This window comes from Mchenga conophoros, linkage group LG18, assembly GCF_057382185.1.
Source record: "Mchenga conophoros isolate Kocher_MC1m ecotype Shallow Benthic linkage group LG18, M_conophoros_male_GT1.1, whole genome shotgun sequence".
NCBI classification, from domain to species: Eukaryota; Metazoa; Chordata; class Actinopteri; order Cichliformes; family Cichlidae; genus Mchenga; species Mchenga conophoros.
In genome coordinates this window covers 40382341-40384840 of record NC_140543.1, presented here as the reverse complement: position 1 = coordinate 40384840, position 2500 = coordinate 40382341, and positions in this window count along the sequence as shown.

Below are 2500 nucleotides of genomic sequence, written 5' to 3'. Positions count from 1 at the left end.
ACAACTTTTCTCGTGCCTATGGTACGACAACTTTTCTCGTGCCTATGGTACAACAACTTTTCGCCGTGCCCCTGGTACACCGCTCAGTAGCACTTTGCCACACAAACTCTCCTCGTGCCTATGGTACGACAACTTTTCTCGTGCCTATGGTACAACAACTTTCCTCCGTGCCCCTGGTACGACAGCTTTTCTCGTGCCTATGGTACAACAACTTTTCTCGTGCCTATGGTACAACAACTTTCCTCCGTGCCCCTGGTACGACAGCTTTTCTCGTGCCTATGGTACAACAACTTTTCTCGTGCCTATGGTACAACAACCTTTCGCCGTGCCCCTGGTACACCGCTCAGTAGCACTTTGCCACACAAACTCTCCTCGTGCCTATGGTACGACAACTTTTCTCGTGCCTATGGTACAACAACTTTCCTCCGTGCCCCTGGTACGACAGCTTTTCTCGTGCCTATGGTACAACAACTTTTCTCGTGCCTATGGTACAACAACTTTCCTCCGTGCCCCTGGTACGACAGCTTTTCTCGTGCCTATGGTACAACAACTTTTCTCGTGCCTATGGTACAACAACCTTTCGCCGTGCCCCTGGTACACCGCTCAGTAGCACTTTGCCACACAAACTCTCCTCGTGCCTATGGTACGACAACTTTTCTCGTGCCTATGGTACAACAACTTTCCTCCGTGCCCCTGGTACGACAGCTTTTCTCGTGCCTATGGTACAACAACTTTTCTCGTGCCTATGGTACAACAACTTTTCGCCGTGCCCCTGGTACACCGCTCAGTAGCACTTTGCCACACACACACTCCTCGTACCTATGGTACGACAACTTTTCTCGTGCCTATGGTACGACAACTTTTCTCGTGCCTATGGTACAACAACCTTTCCCCGTGCCCCTGGTACACTGCGCAGAAACTCTTTGCCACACACACACACCACTCGTGCCTATGGTACGACAACAGGCCCCGGGGACCTACATCGCACCTTGCTCTTGCCTCCCTTACAGCTGAAAAAGGTCCATGCCTGTGCCCTGGCCCTGCTGAAATTCCCTCTCCATTTAGCCGAGGCAGTGAGTCGGCCTCCTGTCTCCCTTTACGGTCGAAAAAGATGTGCTCCTGGGCGCGCTGGCCCTGCTGCTACTCACATCGGGCATGGACCTGGACCTCCAGCAGGCCCCGGGGACCTACATCGCACATTGCTCTTCCCTCCCTTACAGCTGAAAAAGGTCCATGCTTGTGCCCTGGCCCTTCTGAAATTCCCTCTCCATTTAGCCGAGGCAGAGAGTCGGCCTCCTGTCTCCTTTACGGTCGAAAAAGATGTGCTCCTGGGCGCGCTGGCCCTGCTGCTACTCACATCGGGCATGGACCTGGACCTCCAGCAGGCCCCGGGGACCTACATCGCACATTGCTCTTCCCTCCCTTACAGCTGAAAAAGGTCCATGCTTGTGCCCTGGCCCTTCTGAAATTCCCTCTCCATTTAGCCGAGGCAGAGAGTCGGCCTCCTGTCTCCTTTACGGTCGAAAAAGATGTGCTCCTGGGCGCGCTGGCCCTGCTGCTACTCACATCGGGCATGGACCTGGACCTCCAGCAGGCCCCGGGGACCTACATCACACCTTGCTCTTGCCTCCCTTACAGCTGAAAAAGGTCCATGCCTGTGCCCTGGCCCTGCTGAAATTCCCTCTCCATTTAGCCGAGGCAGTGAGTCGGCCTCCTGTCTCCCTTTACGGTCGAAAAAGATGTGCTCCTTGGCGCGCTGGCCCTGCTGCTACTCACATCGGGCATGGACCTGGACCTCCAGCAGGCCCCGGGGACCTACATCACACCTTGCTCTTGCCTCCCTTACAGCTGAAAAGGTCCATGCTTGTGCCCTGGCCCTTCTGAAATTCCCTCTCCATTTAGCCGAGGCAGTGAGTCGGCCTCCTGTCTCCCTTTACGGTCGAAAAAGATGTGCTCCTGGGCGCGCTGGCCCTGCTGCTACTCACATCGGGCATGGACCTGGACCTCCAGCAGGCCCCGGGGACCTACATCACACCTTGCTCTTGCCTCCCTTACAGCTGAAAAGGTCCATGCTTTTGCCCTGGCCCTTCTGAAATTCCCTCTCCATTTAGCCGAGGCAGTGAGTCGGCCTCCTGTCTCCCTTTACGGTCGAAAAAGATGTGCTCCTGGACGCGCTGGCGCCGGCTGCTACTCACATCGGGCATGGACCTGGACCTCCAGTAGGCCCCGGGGACCTACATCACACCTTGCTCTTGCCTCCCTTACAGCTGAAAAGGTCCATGCTTTTGCCCTGGCCCTTCTGAAATTCCCTCTCCATTTAGCCGAGGCAGTGAGTCGGCCTCCTGTCTCCCTTTACGGTCGAAAAAGATGTGCTCCTGGACGCGCTGGCGCCGGCTGCTACTCACATCGGGCATGGACCTGGACCTCCAGTAGGCCCCGGGGACCTACATCACACCTTGCTCTTGCCTCCCTTACAGCTGAAAAGGTCCATGCTTGTGAC